Genomic DNA, 21,505 nt, shown 5'->3' on the forward strand with positions numbered 1-21,505 from the left:
AGGATCATGAGGAATAAATTGAACAGAGCACATAAAGTTTGACTGCTGCTGGCTCTTCCGTCTCATGATGTGATGCTGACGTGACGTTTTCAGTCAAGAGACAGGGTTGGATTAACTCAAATTCTCACCAAACATGAGACATGAAAAGTGAATAAGGACTGGTGAATCATTTACCCACACAATCTGCATCCTTTACTACGGCCAGCTCTTTGCTTACAGCCGGCTGTCCTTCCAGCCTCAGAAACGGGCTGCTTAAACTGTCCAAACCAGGCTGAGGAATTGCCAAAGACACAATTCAAATAAATATCTACAGCACGGACACATAATGAGAGTACGAATTGCATTGCTTTCAGAGGGGGAGGGACATCCTGTGATAGGAAATAAAGTTTTTGAGACAGAAAAGCAGGAAGAAAAGAAAATATGGGTCATAAAATGAACAGCCTGCAGAAGAGAGGGGGAAAAAAGACAATGAAGGAAGAAGAAGAGAAGAGAAAACAATGACAAATCCAGATGAATACGAGAGCCAACAGGATTCTAATACTTACTTTATCACCGAGCCACACTTCTCTGACAAATCACTTAATATGCAAATCGCTCCATATTTATTCCAATGACGAATCACACCGTCGAATAAACAGACTCGTGAAACACAATGCACACAGGCATCTGCATACACCCAGGTGGTGAAACACACACACACCCACACACACACACCCACACACACACACACACACACACACACACACACACACACACACACACACACACACACACACACACACACACACACATACACACACACACACACACACACACACACACACACACGCACAGGCACAGGTGCTTCATTCATCCGTCATGCTTTTCAAATCCGGCGTACTTTCATAACTCCATTTGTTTGAATGATAAATGGAAATAAGAGCCACTGCTGAAAAGCATGAAGGGGATAAATGCCACAGTTACACCTGTACTGCTCATGTTGTGTTTATAAATGTGTTTAATAGGCACTGTGTGACCATGAAAGAGGGTTAATAACTTGTTAGTTGCATCTGTTTGACCTTATCTCCTTATCAATTATTTTGTGTTGTGTCGTATATTGGGAAATATGAATGAAAAATGAGTTGTCAAACGGCAGAAATTGTCTCCACCAAATAATTAAGTTTACAGATTTCGCATACCGATGGCAATTTACAAGAAAACGTTAGAAATACAAAGTTAATCGAGTGTTTTTCAGTCTGTTTTCACGGTGTATCCAGAATTGTGACAGCTTGCCGTAATTACCGCTAAGAAATGTGACTACTGTTAATAATCCGCATCAAAACAAGTCTAATTAAGGGCTACTCATTGAACTATGCACTGCATCTATTTGGCAGATAGTTTTGTCCAAAATGACTAACAATGACTCTACTTCGAGGGTGAGGTGTCATCTAAAATAATAGGAGCATACTATTCCAAACAAATCATTAGAAGTGTGCAAAGTTTCAGGGCTTTTTTCCCTACAAAGATGTAAAACATTAGTGCTGGGAGTTGTGAGAAAAATCTATAAATTGTGAAGGAACATGAACAATGTCTGTTCAACAGTGAACAGACATTATTCACTGTTGCCCAACGGACCAATTGTTGGGCGGATACTGTGTACTTCCGCATACCGATGTTATGGTTTTAACTTCATGGTAGCATGTAGCAATAAAGAGTGTAGTTGGAAAAGTTAGGTATTACTACTGCAAAGGCAAGCAAGGCAATGGTTGATGTGAATTGTCCGAAAATGTCCTCTCCTAACATAATGACTTAACCACAGGCTGAAGGAGAAATCATCAGGACTTACAAAATTACAACTGCTGTGCAAGAGGATCCGACTCGAGAAACTGGGCAGCGTAATTATGATGCGTAAGTTATCGATGTACGTGCGGCGGGCAGAAACTTATATTTTCTGTGCAGGGGACTACTTTAAACGCTGTTTTATTTAATGGTGTTGTTTCATGTTGGCAAAGTCAAAAAATACATTTGATACTTAATCCATTCTGGCACTTACCACCGCCCGTATGTCCACATGTATTAATCCACACAAATCCAAATGAGTATAATTGTTTTGAAATATCAGAGTCAGAATCAGAATACCTTCATGAGTCGCACAGAGGGGCAATTTACAATTGTTACAGCAAAGGGCCAAAGACGGCTTAATATCACTTAAGAAGCATGTAAAAAAATATATTAATATTCAAGCTAAAAAAGAAAACTTTATGCAATTTATGCAAAACTTGCAAGGCCTACACATCCATCAATGTGCATAAGACCATTCACACATGTTCAAAAATAGTTCAAGAAACCCTACACATTTTAGTAAACACCTTTTAAATAATCATTTTGTTTGATCATTTCAGAGCAATAAGCATAACGTCCATATGTCGCCTTTAACGGTTCAAACAAATAAACGATTTAGCAAGCTATGAGATGGAAAATGCTTAATAAGCACCTTAACCAGTATTTTTGACCAGCTAATGCACAAGTGGTCAAAGTCACAACGATTCATCCTCATAGGGACCATGAATCTCCGAGTGAAAAATCATAGCAATCTCACTATTAGTTGTTGAAGTATATCAGTCGGGACAAAAGTATGGACCCATCTTGAATGCCTTCGATTCTACATACATTTGAACTCTTGTCAACCTTAGCAATATATCCACTGACAGCCTAATTCTGTCTGTTGCCACACTTCTCCACTCTGTGGCACTCACCGTGCGAAGCAAACTCTTTTTAAATGGAGTCTGCCAGTCTCCATAATGGTCTCACTTTTTTATGATAATTGCATTAATGTCTAGAAAGTAATGTGCTTATGATTTATTGATCTTAGAGTGCTGCAATTTAGAAAGCAGCCTCGTGAGCAGACGTGTGGGAACATTCTCACAGTGCAGCACTTTCATTTAACATAATGCAATTCAGTGATATGAAATGCAACATAATGTGTTCATGTACGGCGGCCTCACAGAGAGTCACATCAGCAAGATGGAGAACAGCCAATGGGAATTATCATCCAATCACAACAAGACGCTGGGCGCTCTGTGTGTAAGCTTTGTCTCTGTTATCTGCCCGCTATTCTACAGGGAGCGATGCAACAATAAGCACAGCTCTCATTCAAGCATCAGCTGTCAACGGATGATCCATCTGCTTTGTTTTCTGTTTATGTCGGGGATGAGTGGTCACTGCTGGAGGAATTAACTCCAGAGTCGTTCATTGTCTTTGTGGTGGCTGTTTTCATACTTCTATGTTAAAGACCATCTTTCATGAACAGCAACCTGTGCGACAGTTGGTCATATTTACACAACCTTATTCAACTTTCACTAATTTTCAGAATCAGAATTCCTTTGTTCGTCCCACCGAGGGTAAATTTACCTTATTACAGCAATGTATAGATACATAAAAAATAAAGCAAGATAGAAAACTATTAGATAAAAGGCATATGTAGTGTAACTGGTCTGTGTCAGTAATCCCCTTGACTCCTGTTTTGTGTCCGTTGGGGGACAGATCTAAAATGCCACGTTTCAATATGTGCATTTTCTGTTATTATGGTTGGTTTGATTACAGCTTCATGAATTATATAGAGACATCGAAGAGTAGACAAACCTCTGGATATGAAGGAATGGGTCGATGTCATGTTTGAGACTGCATCCTACGAGGCTATGCTCACTAGCATGAAAGGCAAGGAAAATGCTGAGGATACTCCTTAGGAGCGTTTCTAGTCACACATTAAGGCCAATAGAGACTATTTAATTGTAATTTTTACCAAGAATTGCACACTTCCTTTTTTCCATTGCTGATGTACCTAATTTATGTATATAAATATATATATTCTTTTTTTTTTTCATGCCATGTCTTCTAATGTCAATGCCTGGGAGAGGGATTTGTTGATGCAATGTACCGCCAGTTTTTGTTTGTCCTTACTGAAAAATTATATAAAAACTTGAAATACAAAAAAAGAAATAGGCATGTAGTATTTTAAATTAAAATTATTGCAATTTACGCATGTAGGCCTACACATTCAGGTAGATAAGCAGTGTGTATAAAAAAAAAAAAGTGTAAGTATGACATTATTGAATTACGTGTGGTAGCAGGTATATTACAGTAGTAAAGTACATATTTGTATGTCATCAGCCGATAAATGGTTATCAGTTATCGCTGCCATTCGAATGCTCAGACAGGCCATGCTTATCCTACTAGTTTGAAAGTATAGCCTTTATAAGTGAGGTGGGGCTCCTTTAAAACACAGAGTGGGGGGCTGAGTGTGCGGCTCTGAACAAAAAGAGTGCTTGTTTTTTTGCGTTTTTTGTGCATAGTAATAAAGAGTGATAGAGAGTCTTAAACCCTAATATGACTCAGCATTTCAAACTAATCCGACCAGGTTGTATAAGTGGAACATTGTAACACGTAAAACAGATTGAAATGTACTGTTTTGAACTCAAACAAAAATGCTCAGTTAATTTGAGGATATATATTGTGGATTGGGTTAATAAAAGTATGTTTCGTGCTTGAGTTTTCCTAAACCCCCGCCACCCAAACGTTACGCCGGTGACTTGAAGACCCTAATGATATAAACTAGGGGCTGCAAAAGTGTTCATATAGGGTATTTAATTTAGCTCAACCAAAACAACTCCATTCATTTAGAGATTTCTCTTTCTCAATGTAAAATATTTTGGACCCATGACGTCACCGACTGACGTGTTAGCTGTAGTACCACCGTTTGGCCACTACGAAAATGGGTTTCAACAGCCACCACACCTCCTGGGGGCTTGGCAGGCGCTCTAGCGTTTTCTTTAAACCCCGCCTCATAGCTGCCATGTCAAGTCCAAGTTAATTGGAGAGGGTAAATGATTCAGGAGTGCAATTTAAGTGCATTTTACACAAGAACCTGGACCCATTTCTACTTGCAGGAACATTAAGGGAAACATAGAAAAGACTAAATAAACCACATAGAACATTTCTCAATTTGTTTTTCAAAATTAACCCCCCCTGGTGTCAGAGATTTGAAAAGTGACATATATGTCACATTGGGCCTTAATGGTAAAATGAATCTCCATTTGAATATATATCAGCCTGAGAGTTTATTTATGTTTGGTAACACATATGAGTCTTTGTATTTGCATTTTCACAAAGTTATAACTTGACATCTTAAAACAAACTTTAGTTCAACAAAAACAACTTTTTTCTGATTTATTTTTACACCGCAAACATTTTCGAACTGAATAAAGATAAGATTTCATGATATTAAAGGTCTATTATACAACTAACTGCCTCCTTTAGAAGCAGCAGCAACAAACTTATGTTCTTAGAATCACTTTTGAACTAGTGTTTCTAGCATATGTGGCAGTTTAACCTAGGCCAAATGGAAACTTTTGTTAATTATTAATAATTTCATTAATCAACAAGGATTTAGTTTGTTTGAATTAGTTTACATTTTCCTTTGAATTGAACAATATCAAATACATTAAGTTAATGTCTTTGAATCAGTTAAATGTACTGTTCTGATCATAATCATAATTGTTATTGTGACATACAGTATGTGTCACTCCGGGTTTACTGTGACATTTTAAGGTTAAAGTCCTGATGTGACGCCGGTGTCACAGTGATGTTTATGTCATTTGTTTCATATCAATTTGATCATGACATGTTTTCACAACAGGTTAAATGTAATAAAGGACATGTTATGCAAACATTATCATTTTTAAATGGCTTGAATCTTACCTTTAGCAACAAAAACAAGCTTTTTAGCTAATTCTGTCACATGTGTGAGCCTTGGGGGTGGGCATCTTGGAAATGTTGTTGTGTTGAAAACAAGATCACATGACCTGGTTCATGACACACCAGGGTGTTCAGTATGTGTCACTTAGGGAATTAAAAAAAATCCAGGCGAAAGATGTATAAGGAACTTTCAAGGACATTTAAATGTCATGTGACACCTGTGTCACTCTGGTTCCTTATATGAGGGCTATTCGAGTGTGTGCATTCTGATATCCCCCACCAAAAAAAGGAAAATGCTAATTTACAGATGTCTCTTTCGCAAACTACATCAATGTGAAAACGTCGGTTTGAGCCCAAATGATGTTATACGACGTCACGTAAGTTGTAGTACCACCGTTTGGCCAATGCAAAACATTTTTCCAACGGCCGCCTAACTTCCAAGGGGCTTTGCATGCGCATTAGCAATCTCTTTAAATTGTGCCTCCTTGCTGCTTAGCAGGTCAAGTCAAATGAATTGAAGAGGGAAAATTACTCTGGAATGAATTCCCTTTTACACTTTAAGATCCTAATGAGGGCTGTTGAATTGTTTTTGAGATGACTATTAGATAGCCTCGAAGAAGAAGAAGAAGAAGAAGAAGAAGAACAAGAACAAGAACAAGAACAAGAACAAGAACAAGACGAAGAAGAAGAAATACTTTATTGATCCCTTGCAGGGAAATGTCTTTCCCCACAGACGTTATGCACGCAAAAGCACATATGATATACATGCACAAACAACCACACACATGGTGGTAGAGCAGGGAGGCTGCCAAGTACAGCGAGCAGTTCAGGGTTTGGTGCCTTGCTCAAGGGCTCCTTGGCAGTGGTTCAGGAGGAGAACTGGCACCTCTCCAGCTACCAGCTCACTCCATTTTTCTGTTCCAATCGGGAAGTGAACCGGCGGCCTTTTGGACCCAAGTCCAAGCCCTTACAGACTAAGCCACTTCCGCAAATGACTCTTACCAAACGTACGTGACTTTGAAAACATATTTTTGGGCCCAAATGATGCTATCTGATGTCACATAAGTTGTAGTACCCCCATTTGGCCACTACGAAAAATGTGCTTCAACATTTGACTCACTCCCTAGTGGCTTGCTCTGAACCCATTGACTGCAGGCTTGAACTCATGTAAGACCTGAACAGGAAGAGACAGATGTCTTTCGACAGCTTCACACAGAGATATATGCTCAGATTAGAGTGTAGAAATGTCTTGTTACACCTCGCAAGCTGTTTTGCTGGTGGTTCAGAATCCAGGGGCTTTAGTCTAGGAGGCGTAAAGCAAAGGTCACACACTCGTCTGAATCATCCTTCACTCTCGTCTCAGCAAAAAGAGGGAAATTCTCTGAGTGCGTACCGCATGCTAAAAGACATCCACAGGCCTCGGGTCCCTGTGCTGGCGGCTGCTGGCAGCTCACTTCAGTGTGTGATGCTTTTTCCTGGCAAGATTCGGATGCGCCGAACCCCGTAGAGAGAAATGCAAATGCCAGTAAACACAAGGACACGCTGAGGGATTATGTTCCTGTTGTCTTACTTTTATTTGCAAAGCACATTTAGAGACAAAGTCGCAAACAGAAGCACAAGACAACCAGGACTGACAGTGTACTACCACATCATTATCTGTGTCTGCTCAACCGACAAAGTGTCTGCATCTGTATTCAGAGAGATGACTGGAACTCGGACAGATTTATTTTTCATTTTTTTAACTCAATTACATCTTGTGAATTGTTTGCTCACCACACCACCTTTAACTAGAGGACATTTCACTCACTTTTGGCTGCATGTATCCTCTTAAATAGATGAATATAAACTGAAATACACATTAAAAAGTCTTCAGTGTTTCAACCGGCTCTTCATGAAGAAGAAATGTACAAATTCTGATAAAAACTGCGGGTTCTAGACTTTATTTGGATGTATAATCTGCACGCTTTTTACTCCAAAAAATACAAATTTCCATGTAAAAAACATGGGGGGGGGGCAATACAGAATGTAGTTCACTTCCAATAATGTGTGTTAAATGAAACGTCTAGTTAGTAAGATCAATGTCCCACATTACAAACAACTTTTTGCTCAATCAACTTTTTGGCCCAAATTATGTATATGACGTCACGTAAGTTGTACTACCACCATTTGGCCACTGCGAAAACTTGTAACACTGTTTTTACACCCATTGTTATTATACCCCTAATACACCTATATTACACTGTTTTAACATCCACTTTAAACATCAATACACCCCTATGACAACTCTGACACCCGTATTATGACTATATTGTACTAATCTTAAACTCTTATTTGTACTCTTATGTTAAACCCATATAACAGCTAATTTACACATGGGCAGAGTTTCCCTCAGGATACAGAAATCATTTAGGGTTGAAGCAGTGGCGGCTGGTGAAAAAAATCTTGGTGGGGCTAGTGTGCCAACAGATTTCCCTGCCTAATCTAGCATAAGCATTCAAATGAACAGTCGGAAAATGACTACAGTTCCACAATAATAATTTAATTTCACAGTTTCCAGCTTCACAGAAAAAGTAACAATGTACAGCTATATTAGACTTTATGCTATCAAATACTATACAATACAATCAAGGGATAAATTAACAACAAGGGTATGATTTCAGCTGAATCTATACAAATCAACAGTGAGTGAGTGAATGAGTGAGTGTGGGTTGAGAAGAGAGAATGAAACAGAACTTTCCTATTAAAATGTAACATATACAAAGAATTTAGAACCAAGTTATTTTCAAAACATTTTACATAAACAGATTATTTTAATACCCTCTCTCAAGGAAAAATGCATTTACTTGGAGAAAACAGCATCAGTGCCATACAGTTGTCATTGCATGTCACAGCCTGAGAGAAACAACAAAGCATTCTCCACAACTATATTACAATTACATACTATAATATTATTACATATTACATCGCCATCATCTCTCTTCGTCGTCGCGCGTATTTTTTCCCCACGTAGCGTAGGACAGAGTCTGGGAGTCGCACTACGAAAAAAAACTATCGCTGGCTCCTTATGTAGCTACAGCAATCCTAAACCTTCACGCATTTTACGTAGCAGTTGGGGCTAAATTTCCAGCGCCCCACCGGCGTTAAATTTGGCGACGTTGATAGGCCAATTATTCATAATTTCCCCCTAGCAACCATAACCGGATTGGCTGTTTAGCTGCCGGTCAGGGGCACTTTGCCGATCGCCCCATGAGAGAATGATACACTGCCTGTCAGTGGAAATTCACTGTTTAATGAGTGTTAGTTGGTGGAAATGTTGTTTAAATGATTTAAATTGCATGTAGGCACACACACTATTAAGTAAAACTGACATTGATTTAAAAAAAAATATGCAAAAAATATTTTTTCCCCTCAACAGCTGGTGGGGCAGAGCCCCAGCGCCCCCTATGGGCCAGCCGCCTCTGGGTTGAAGCCTTGCCTCCATTTTCGCTCCGTCATGTCAAGTTTAAGGGCTTTTCAAATTTTCCAACTGTCGATTTTCGTCCCAAAAAATGATACGCATCACATGATTACCACAAGTTGCAATACTATTGTTAGCCACTACAAAAAGTGCATTTCCTGTGTCTTGAGCTTGCCTCTGTGATGTTTGGGTGTTTTTTGTTGCCTCTTCGTGGTTGGCATCCTCCCGGCTGCAGACGAGAGGCACACCTGTTTCCAATGACCTCATCCAGGGTGCGATTTGACAAAAAAACAGAGGGGGGGATGTTTTTTAAAATGTATTCATAGACAAGAACATTGGACTTTTAACTTGCATAACTAGGGAGAAAAAAACGCAAAAAGTAGACAGGCCCTTTTTTCGGGTCCGTGGATTAGTCCCCATCACAACATGGCAAAACTTTTAATAACCCATACATGGATTTCTATTCAACGTCACAAAAACATGCGTACGCACTAACAGGCAGAAAGCACCATAGAACAGCATCAATGCTCTCCATGAAAAGACCCTCCAATTAACTTAAATCAAACACTCAAAATAATTCACTAAATAGCACAACGTGCTGTCAACACTCAGGGACAGGTCTGGAAAACTAGACAAAGTAAACAGTCGGCTCTGGTGACAAATTTGTGGTGGCTTTTTCGTTTTTCCTATCGGGGCATTGTCTGCAGCATTTCGGCCCTCTTCTATCCACAATTCTGCAAATGGGTCCTGTAAAGTAAGATGATATGCTGCTCTGAACGCGTTTCATGTTTGGTTCAGCGCTGTTTTTTCTGCGAAGTTCCCGCACAAAAATGTTACAATGTTTTTGTGTTCGATGACGTTCAGCAATATGCACCGTCTGCCAGAAGGCTGCTGAATAGCCTACTCTGATGTAAAGACACTGAAGATCGTTAGATTTCAAGAGTTTAAGTAGGCTAGCAGTTAAGTTGCATTCATCGCTATCAAGGGGGGGAAATCCTTGTCCCCACCGGAGATAAAAATAATTTAGCAGAGGTAGGGATAGGAAAACCAGAGGGGGGGAAATCCTCACCATCCCCCCCTACAAATCGCACCCTGACCTCATCAACCTGCTTCATAAACGCCCTGTCCTCTCTCCATTACTCTGCCAGATGATTCTCGGAGGATCCAGCATGCCTGTGTGCAGCTTTAAGCCTTTTGTCTCCGGTCGTTCAATATTCCTGTGCGATGCCTCGTGGTTTTTTTTTGCCTCGTGACTATTCCTTCTGCTCTCCTGCTAAACCAGCTAGCGTCCTGCCTCCACTGCCAGCTTTTTGTTAGCTTTTTTCATTAAAGGCTTTGATAGCCTTACCTGTACCAGTCTCTGCTTTGGGATCCAGACATAATCAGGTTATACCAGTGGTTCCTCTAAAGGTGCTAGTGAGTAACGGACCATAAACTGCCGTCAACATGAAAACATTTTTAGTAGAGCTGCCTCAATGGCTTGTCAATCACACAGTATGTATGTGTTGCTATCTGTTTACTGGCTTAAACCAAAATTGGCAGAAATGTGACAACTTGTGTTCTGTTTCAGCAGGGTAAAAGCCCATTAAATAAGAGTTCTCATGGCTGAACTGAAGTTGCTTTAGCTGTTAACTTAATTTATGTCTCTAATAGTCCAATTTGCATGAAATCTAACAGTTTTTGACTTTTTCTTCTTATCATTTTCTGTTAGCCTTCCTACATGTTCAGATTATGTCTATGTCTAATGTCAGTTGATATGTAAAACAGGACTGTGGTGCTGGGATCTGAGTCGGGTTGTATATTGTCTGATTCTTTTCTTGGCTGTCATCTCATTAGTTGTGTTTGTTCAGTGAGCCAGGGCTTAACCTTTGCTTTCAGCTTTTCCTCTTTAATTGGAGCTACTTAATCGACGGAGGAGAACAGTTAGTGCTAAAATCAGCTAATTCAATTCCACACAGACAAACTGTAGATGGTTTGGGTTGTTTTTTTGTAAAACAAATGGCTGTCTGTAATTTGGGTGGGAACAACGGGAAGCTATAAAAAGAACCAAAGGAAAGGAGTCCAGTGACCACAGCTTGAACATCTAACAAGCTGCCCTGACTTTAAATAACACTTAATCAATTTGTTTCCAGACTTTTATGCAATACTTTATTGCAGCCATCCTATATCCTATTGTTTACTATTTAGGGAGATGTATTAGCACAAATGGAATTAAACATTTATATGCATGACTTTATGAGTTACCTGAGAACAACTTTGAAAGGGCTATAAAAGTTTTCATTCTGGGTAGTTGAATTAGCTGACTAATGGGACTCTCTTTCCCAATTTTTGGGCACACTTCCTGGGGGATTGGTTGTACCCCCATGTGTTTGTACATGTCCCAAGCAAACATCGCCCCAGAGATGGCCTTCTGCTTTTTATTTAATCGCAACGCCATCGTAGTTCTCAGAAATGCTTGTTAAGCTCCGGTAATGAATTAAGTGATGATGATAATGATAAGGATGGTCTTTGAGCGAGTTGAAAGTCCTGAAAGATACCACGCTGTTTTGCACTTGGCTTATTAGTTCAGTGCTGTAATGGTTGCGGAATGCAGAAGGGTATTAGGTTTGTAGCAGTCTGCAAACACAACACCAGGTGGCGCCACATTCTACACATTGTCCCTTTTTTAAGGTGTTTTATTTAGCGATGTGATTAGTTGTCAACAAGGGTAAGTGTGTGTATGTGTAAACCTACACATTTTCAGTCTTTGGTCTTAAATTAGTCATGACAGGTTTGGGAATAAAATGACCAATTATGTCAGACCTCTACGGTCTGGATGCGGGGGGTGTAGTGTGGAGTAGCTAAATTGTGCAACACGGAAAGATTGTTTCGTGGAAACTCAAAATGTTGTTAACTTTAAATCGTTCAGGTCTTTTCATTGTATGGACCACATTTAAAGTTGATGAAATTGAAATGGGCAAGGATTATCTTGTAATATTGTTTAACTGTAATGAAAAGTCTATTGTACTTAATTTAGAAAATGTTTAAGGCTGTGAGTAATATTTTCTTTGTTATAGAACATTTTTAGATTATTATATTATATAGGTTTTTTTTATATTTGTGTAATATTAACAAACAAAACACTTCTGAGTCTCCATGCTATGTAACAAGGTAAGCCTGCTGAGTTTGCAATACAAATATTGTCAAAACTTTCATCACCTATCCAAAAAAATAATAAGACCCCCAATTCACAGAGATGTTCATTCTCTGAGGATGTTAATTATCACATAAAGTCGGTGTTTGCCAATTATGGAAGGTAATTTGCAATGGAATTTTTACCTGTCAAAAAAGAGACAGCAGGTTGGTACTGGATCAAGATAACAGAGAACCTCTACAATTACAAGAAATAACCCCCCAGGTACTATTACTCACATACAAATAGGGCTTTATTGTTGTTCTACGAGAGGGTCAAATCAACACTTCTGCACTTAGTGTCATAGCTGCTCTAAACAATTAAGACACAAGACATTATATTTTCTTAAAAGTACATTTAATACTGCTGCTGCTCTCATCCAGCTATCATCTTCTGTTCATTTACCAGAGGAGTGATCTATGTCCATACAACTACAAAAAGAAAGTGAAATATAAATGAATGTAGGTGAGGGAGCTTTAACCCAATACTAAGGCTTCTATGTGGTGATTTCATTCCCGAGGATGATATGGCTGACGCGCTTTACTGAATTGATATAATACCGGTTGTGTTGCTGTTGTAATGATGAATCGGTAGGCTTGTATTGAGGTGCGGAATAATACAATCAATTTATTGTATGGTCAATTTCAATTCATTCAATAACAAACAAACATTCTTTGCAGTGTTCATACAAAACCATTTTCCTTTCCGGGGTCAGACACTACCGTTCAGGTACCAAAACAAACCTTAAATACCCCACACACAGTCAATTACACCTAATTGTGACAACTTGAACCCATAACACTTCATCAAAATGGCTTTCACAGTAGATGAGACTCACAGTGCTGAGCAGATGTCTAATTTAGGGACAAACCGCCCGGAAGGAATTTATTTTAACCATTATTAATCAGAAAATCTATACTAAGCTTTTAGCGTATTAGAATTCAGGTCTTCCAGGATGGATTCGGAGTAGAGCCGCTGCTAAGTTGCGTAGAAAGCAACCAGTTGAGGTGGTCAGCTAGTAAGGATGCTACCTGTCCGCCTCCCTAGGGGGTGTTCCAGCTGGGAGGAGCCCTGGGGGTGAAGACGCAGTACCAGTTGGAGGGATTATATTTCCATGCTCACCTGGGAACGCCTTGGAATCCCCAAGTTAGAGCTGGTTGATGTGGCCAGGGAAAGGGAAGTTTGGGGCCCTCGACTTTGACAGATGGATGGATGGTAATTCATGTAGGTATAGGCCAAGTTTTTGTCTGGAACAAGTGAAAGGAATCCGACATTAGTTAGCGACGCCACCCGTAGTTTTGAGCAGAAGCTTAACCATTTGCATCATTTTCTCTGCATCTCTGAAACGCTTATTAGAAATAGTTTATTTATGTTGTTTTGGTTGCAGTTGTTGCCAATGCTGGAATAGCAACTTTTACTGTTGGATATCCCACATTATTTGGTAATACAGCCAATCGGAATGCTGTCTCTGAAATAACCTGTGATTTGCCATAGTTCTAAATTACCAGCTTGACTTCCCAAAGCCCGAAAAAAAAACGAGGGGGTTCAGAAGTCTACCTTTTATTCAAATACTTGAATTATAATATGCTGAAGGGCTTATTATCGATTTTCTTTTGTCAAATTACACCCCAAAAACAAAACGTGCCTACTCCAGCTTGATTTGGACAAGATGCACTGACTCTAAATGGTCAGCACAACGCTATAATTTCCCTGTAGGTGTTTACAATTACCTCGAGGCGCCCAACATATCCGAGCACCCACGTAATCAGGGCTTGTGTTGTGATACAGTTTCTAAAAATGACCTGCTGTGGGTTGCTGCTTAATTCAGCTCTCTCCACCCCTGCATCAACCTACCAGCACCAGCACCCTTGGTGAGGTGAGGAACAGCTTAATTTTAGCTTCACTGTTTGATTAGGAGCAAGAGTTTGTGCTCGGAAAGTATTATTATATAAAGGCCCTCTGCATCCTCTATTTATTATTACTGCTAACTGACTTTGATATAGTGAGTTTGCCTCATCTAAGGCCCATGCTTTCTCTTTTTTCCTTTGCCTTCCAGTAGATCATTTTCGTATATATGTGTATAGAAATACGTATGAGTTCCAAACTATTCAAAGTTCAGTCTATCAGCTGAGAGGAGAGCGCAGCAGGGTGAATGATCAACTGTTAACCACTACTGCTACTCCACTGATTACAACCCCCCATTGGTCTCACCCTCCGACCTCACTGGGAGCACAAATCATTCTCTCCCTATATATTTTTCTATAGTCCCTCTAGTCTCGCCCCCCTCTGCTGCCTCTGACCTTAGAAAACCCTTCACAAAGGCAGTCTCTCAAACTCAAAGAGCTTTATTGGGAGACCATAATGACAGGTTTACCAAAGTGTTTTACAAATAATGACAACTGTAGCATACAGTTGCACATATACATTTGGAATATACCATTCTGTATATTCATGTCTTCCAATACACAACAACCCTCCCCTGCCCATTTCCTCATGTTGTAGACAGTAATTTTTTTCATATTCTGATTCCATTAACCGTGGATGTGTATAACTTTATAACTACACTCAAAAGACGATTAAGCCAAAAGTGAATACTTTAAGTATTTTCATTACATGTACATTTTCCATTCAATTTTATTACGTATGTTTAATGTAAATACTTATGTTTTTCCATTTCATTGACTTGCTGTGAAATAATTAAGTGTTAAGAGCAGCAACCAAATAGCTAGCCAGCATTGTGAAGCGCAAACCTAACTTCACGACCTGTAAGAATATACACATGCAGACCATACTGTAGCGACCCTGCAGTGCTGACAGGGGAGAGACTCACAAAGGGGGGAAGGATTGTTGGGGGGAAGACGTTGCCCTAGTTAGCCGGATAGGTCAGGTAGAAAAAGGGGGTGGGAAAAAGGAGACCGGAAAGAGTATGGAGCGGCGGAGCGGGAGATAGCGGGAGAGGGAGAGAAAAAGACAATTGGACAAGCACGTTTTGCCGCCGACCTTATCTAGCCTTTGTTGTTTTGGGCAGTTTTCCAACCCCGGAATTTAGTCTGTTGTAGGGTAATAAAACCCGGTTCACCAGTTCAACTAAAACCTTCGTGTCCTCCTCTTTGAACTAGTTAGCCACCCGTGCGGCGGAGCCGCGAACGCTACAATACTTCAGTGCCGGCGCAAAGGGGGGGCATTCGAGGGCCGTGCCCCCCCTCGCGGTCATTGATGCCCCTCCTACCAGCTGTGAAGCATATTCTCGATCTGTCACAATCGACTATAATTGACGCTGAGTTCAAAGTTGCTAAAGAGTTTTTAATGTCACAAAAGCAAGCAAGCCAAAATATTGCTTCATATTTATATGGGCCAAGAATCAGTTTTTTGAGTGTAGCAGGGCCGGCTTTACGCACCGAAAACAGGTTCTTAGCTGGGCGGGAAACACAACTGGGGCTTCAGTCACTGAAGTCAGGCAGCTCACCAAAGTTTACTGTCTTTTATGTTTATTGATCAAGGTTATTGGGTTTATTGGTTCTAAGGACAGATAAGATACAATGATCAGTGCAATACAGTAATCCATTTTAAATGACACAACACCCAACCCCCCACCCACTCCAACAGAGCCCCACCCTTATTATGGTATTACTGCACCGATTACTAATCAGGATTGATTCCATTAACACAGGGATGTCCAAACTGTTTTCACCGAGGGCCACCTACAGAAAAATATACGGAGAGCTAGGCCAATTTGTCTTAATATTTGTCTTTGTATGAATATTGCCTCCAAAGTTAAATTATGAGTTAGCAAAACAAATCAAATGTAGGTGAATAATGTGCAAGACTTGAAAACGCGTTCAGAAAAGAACAGCCTACATCCCATCTGTCTTTATGGCTTCATTTATTTTGTTGGCAGCTCATTCCTTAAAACAGAAGCCTCAGATTGCTGATAATAAGAGTAAATATGAAGGTTACATTTCCAGCTTGTTATAGAAATAAGTTATTGGTCTTTTTTTTATCAACTAAGATTTGTTAGAAAACGTTTTAAATTCTAAATGACTGAATTTATTTGAAAATTGGGCTCATTGATATATTTGAACATATATATTTAAGAAGTACATAAAAGACAAGCAAAAGTTTAATTTGTGGGCCATATTGCATTATACTTTTAGGATTTGCAGAGGGCCGATTCAAAATGCCCCCTGGGCCGCATTTGGCCCCCAGGCCATAGTTTGGACACCCCTGCATTAACACTTACATACATATATGAATACACTCAACGAGACAAGGAGACAAGTTCAATGACATCAAAAATGTTTAAATAATAATAATAATAATAATAATAAAACAACAGTAAATAACAAAACTGGTAAAAAAAATTGGTAAAACAGGCACAGAATACGAAATGCCTTAAAGTAATGTAAATAAATAAAATAACTAAAATGAATAAAACATAACATGTGATATGTGGTCGGGGGTCCCAAACTACAATACACTGTCAGATGTGTCTAAATTAGTTTTTTGATGAGATCTTTTGGAGTTAATCCAAAGTCTACTGTCTTTTAATGGCCAAACAACCTTGCAATTTACTTTCTGTGAGATAAGTGATACTAGGTGGTTCTGTTTGTATTGTGTAATAATATGGTTGACTCTGAAGGTTCTGGTCCAGCTGAAAGATAATGTTTGTCCCCATCTTTTGACACTGCAAGGCTTTGTGGTGTTAAGAGTGCGGATCGCTTTGTTTTAAATGAAGCCAATTTTGAATTGATAGTTTTGGATTGCCTCCATTTAACTGAATAGGTGCTGTGATTGCAGCAATTTAACCAAAATAAAATGTGAAGGTAAATGCAAATTTGTGTTTTGATTGCACAAGCATCCTGTGCGGTTTCTTTCTCAGGTATTTGACTGGATTTAAACCTCCAGTGGAACTAATGTCCAGGACTCAATATTTTAATTACAAACAGCTTTCTATTGTACTATGTGCCTATTGTTAAGTGGTATTTCCTTTGTTTACCTGACATCTGGATCTTTGTTGAAATGGGTTTGGTATTGTTCATGTAAATTGCCAGTAATCTGCCCTCACAAGAATGTTGTGTGATTTCTAGCTTGGCAGATAGCTTAACAATGTCTTTAAATAAAACCCAGGAGAAAGCAGGTCAGTTGAGAATATTTAATGTATTCTTTTGTATATAATTGTCATTCCATATCATTCTGGTTCATTTAGTTAATTGGTTGTAAAACTGAAATAACAGAAGACAAAACACACAGTTACAAGGTGTTGTCACATTAAACATTCAATATAAAAACACAAGATTGAACAAACATTTGTAAACAGTTGAGTTGCTATTAGCATGAATGCTAACCAAACATCTGAAATCCTCTTCACATGCTAACAAGATTAACATTACTCATTATTTGTAAACGTTCTAGCACATAATCAACTGTGTTAATCAAGTGAGCAGGTAAATACAGACATTAGATTGCTACTTACAGACATAAAGGCCCTTCAATTTCAGTAGGGAAACAAGGATGGAAAGAGGATAAAACATATGAGGGGCCCCTAGGGACATTATTCAGAAATACGTTCACACACACATGTGAAACACTCTCACACACACAACTGAAACCAAAAGCTCTCATAAACACATGTGAAAATCTCTCACACACACACATATGAAATGGTCTCACACACACATATGAAACGCTCTCACACACACATATGAAACGCTCTCACACACCCGTGAAAATATAAAAAAAAATGTATATATTAATTTCAGTATGTTGTGTGAGAGGCATTTCACTTGAAACGGAAGGCGTTCCAATTAAACAGGAAACGGTTGAGAACAAACAGCGCATTGCAAAATACACCGATGTCTTCTCAACAGCCCGCACGTAGCCTAACTGAGGCAGCGGCGTTGCTCAACAATATATTGGCCTCAGCGGAGACCATTAGAACGCTGTCAAGTGCAACCACAATGGTGCAGCAACCGACCGTTCCAACTCCAGGTGAGGACACCGTGGACGGTCACCTAGCATCGCTCTTCCCATCCAGCAGCGGGCAGCGGCCAGCTACAGCTCCTTTTAGGAGAGATTGTGCACCACGTTATTAAGCACAACATTGCTTTGGCACATGGACATCTGGCACGAGGAAAACAAGGTAATTATAAATATCCGGAGTTTGAAATTATCTTTATTATAATATCTTTATAATCCGTTTTCACTTCAAAAACGAAAAAAAAAACAACATTTTGAGTGTTTTGGTCTGATGTCATTTTAATTGTTCAACTTTTGCTTGCGTATTGGAGACAAAACTTGACTGAAGTTAATAAAAATGATATGTGAGATAACTTTACTGCCAGGAGAACCAGGCTATTAGCTGCAGAGTAAGCGGAAGTTAGCTAGCTAGTGTGCTAAATAAAGTTATATTATTTTAGTTCAGTGGCATTAATTAATAATGTGGAAACTGTTATTTCCTTCCCAAATGAAGAGCATTGTCGGTTTTATCATTATTATTAATAACAATAATAATAATGACATTAAAATGGTTATAACCTTCACAGTAGGAGACCTGTGCTGGTGACACAGATGCACTTAATTTTTGGTTTAAAACGGGGAAAAAACATTTGCTTGTTTTATCGTTTTTAATTAAGGGGAAAACTGATTATACTTTAGTACCCTGACGTACTGTTTTCTCATTATTGTTTTATTATAGCAGTATGACTTAACTGTCTGCCTTCATGTAGTCGAATAGTAGACTTATAATGCATAATACATTCTTATTTCAGAGCTAAGGCACAGCAGCATGGCCATTTCAATAAGGACGTGATACTACTCCCCAATCCATCATTGGATGTAGTGTGCAAACAACGTCCAAAAGTACGGTTACACAAACATGGACATATCTTCAGTGCCTTTGAATTCCAGGAGGCCTGGGACCACCGGACTGTTATTGATCGCATCAGACAAGGCTTTGGTGAGCATATTCCGGAGGTCGTCAGGTAAACCCATTTTTTCCTTCTTGCGTTGTTAATAATACAATAATCTTTATTTCAAGAGCACTTTTAAAACGTTGTTTCAAATTGCAATCATCATTTATAAAAACACATAAAAGTTGAATTTGGCTCAAAATGTACTGGATTCAGTCACACACCTTATAGGAGCAAGAACCTGACAGACAGACAGACACACAGACACACACACACACACACACACACACACACACACACACACACACACACACACACACACACACACACACACACACACACACACACACACACACTAACACAAGCATACTGTTACATCATATTGTTAAGCCCTTAGCCGTAAAGTATTTCTTGTTGTTGTAATATCCTACATTTTCTTTGTAGACTCCAGCTTGTAATGTCTTGTGGCAATAAGTTGGTGTCCCCTAAGATCCAGGAGGGTCAGGAGCTGAATGGGATGCTAATCCACAAGGGTTTTAAAACCAAAGCCCTGTATGTAAGACCATCAAGGACCCTTTTAGTAAGTTTGCTTTTTTGTTTGTTTTACCACTGAATTACATTAAGTATAATTACCTTTTGAAAATAAAATGTTTACTTACCTGCTTAAAGCAATTTAAAGTTTATATTAAATACAAATAGAGCAATTTAAATTGAGAAGAGTGTGAGCAAAGGCTCCCTATTTTAATCGGTTATGTAATTACTTATTTTTTATTTAAGGTTATTTAATTTCAAAGTGTTACCTTTTTTGCTTTGGATATATCATTTTGGGTTTTCTTTCTTTCTCTTTCAAAGACTGACTCAGAGGAGGAAAGTGAATATTCTACCACTGACAGATCAACTGCTAAGGACAGTGATGAGGATTGTTGTGAAATCCTGCAAATCCCTGCAGGCATGAGCAGCCGTGTCACCACCAGGGCAGCCTCAAGAGCAATGAGAAATAATGATCCCTGTACTGGCAATATTGATGGTCAAGGCAATCCTGGCACTGGCACTGGTATTGACGATGATGATCATAATGATGATGCCACCAACCACCCAGCTACCAGTGCTGTTAAAAGGAGTAGATTAGTAGTGGAAGGAGTGGATGGCGGCCCTGGCACAAGCAGTCAAGATGGAGGCGGCCTTCTAAGGAGTGATGGCAACCATGGGACTAGCGGCCATGATGACTACTCATCATATTTAGCTAGGGTGACCAAACGTCCTCTTTTGCCCGGACATGTCCTCTTTTTACGTCCTGTCCGGAGCGTCCGGGGGGTTTTATAAATTCATGAATACGTCCGGTTTTCACTGTTGGGACCATTAAGCGTGTACTTAAATTGACCGGCGCTTCCCCCCACCCCCCAACAATCGCAAGTGTCATCTTTTTCGCCACCTCAAATCTGGTCACCCTAATGGCATATGTGACCCAACCCCCACCCCCGCTGAAGTGTCCTCTTTTTCACAAACTCAAATCTGGTCACCCTAATTTAGCACTTGTGTCAACTCTTCCTGACGATTCCTCAGATGACGAGGAATTAAACAAGGCCATTATTGCCAGTATGGAGTGTCCAATGTGAGTAGCCCACACAGACTGAGAGCGTGAGAGATCAGGATAACTAATAAGGATGTCATCTGATAATTGACCTTTAAATTATTGTGACGTACACATTGAGGATTATTTGGATGCTTGCAATGACGAAAAAAGGGTTATTCTAAAATGTGTAACTTTACTGTGTTTTTGATCATTTTTGTCTTTATAGTGCAGCAAAGGCCCCGAGTCAGGAGATACTGCTGGAACTCTCAAGCAAAATTATTACAAAACGACAGTGCAGGTTCAATATAAATCACTCTGCTGTCTGGGAAGGAGCCATGCGGGGTTTCCAAAGGGTATCCTACGACCCAAACTTGATGATTTCTGTAAAGTTCTCAGATGACATGGGGAGAAATGAGGAAGGGATTGATTTAGGAGGGCCAAGGAGGGAATTCTTGAGGCTGCTGATGGAGACCATTGCCAGATCCGCCATGTTTGAGGGAAAAGAAAACAGCAAGAACTTCGCTCTTGACAGTACTGGTAATGTCTTGTTGTTTTTTTATTAATAATGGGAGCTATTTTAGTGTATGGTGATTTTTACATGCAAACTGATCTACAATGTATTTAATAACACATCAAATCCATGATTTTATGTTGCAATGAGT

General features: G+C 39.5%; 1 pseudogene; it reads left to right on the forward strand.

The window, feature by feature from the left end:
• Positions 1–21,505, forward strand: part of LOC134859566 (G2/M phase-specific E3 ubiquitin-protein ligase-like) — a 37,852-nt pseudogene that overhangs the window by 15,812 nt on the left and 535 nt on the right.

The sequence above is a fragment of the Eleginops maclovinus genome, chromosome 23 (genome assembly GCF_036324505.1).
Source record: "Eleginops maclovinus isolate JMC-PN-2008 ecotype Puerto Natales chromosome 23, JC_Emac_rtc_rv5, whole genome shotgun sequence".
NCBI lineage: Eukaryota > Metazoa > Chordata > Actinopteri > Perciformes > Eleginopidae > Eleginops > Eleginops maclovinus.